Source organism: Grus americana, chromosome 9 (genome assembly GCF_028858705.1).
Source record: "Grus americana isolate bGruAme1 chromosome 9, bGruAme1.mat, whole genome shotgun sequence".
Taxonomy (NCBI): domain Eukaryota; kingdom Metazoa; phylum Chordata; class Aves; order Gruiformes; family Gruidae; genus Grus; species Grus americana.
This window is the reverse complement of record NC_072860.1, coordinates 11,841,553-11,841,944: the sequence shown is the minus strand read 5'-3', so window position 1 is coordinate 11,841,944 and position 392 is coordinate 11,841,553.

The window sequence follows — 392 nt, the reverse complement described above, 5'->3', positions numbered from 1 at the left end:
TTGAGAAGACATCAGAATGTGGACCACGTGTTCAAAAAAACCCCAAACCAAAACACACACACACACACACACCCCCCCTGGGGAAGAGTAATATAAATCCCATGTCAGCACGACTGCCAATGTTATAACCCAATATAATGGGTCAACTTGGTTTAATGTGAGGAGCAGTCACAAACAAACCAGTCTATTTGTAGTCATTTTAGCAACTGGCTTAATAAAAATATTTAAGTTAAACTGCAAGTAATTCACTCCAAGTCAATAGGATATTTCTATAAAGCAGTTGATGACATCAATTTTCTAAATGAATGATGAGGAAATACACAGAAAGTCCAAGATGAAAGAGCAGACGAAGACATGAAGCATGTTAAAATGATGCAACGAAACAGAGTATA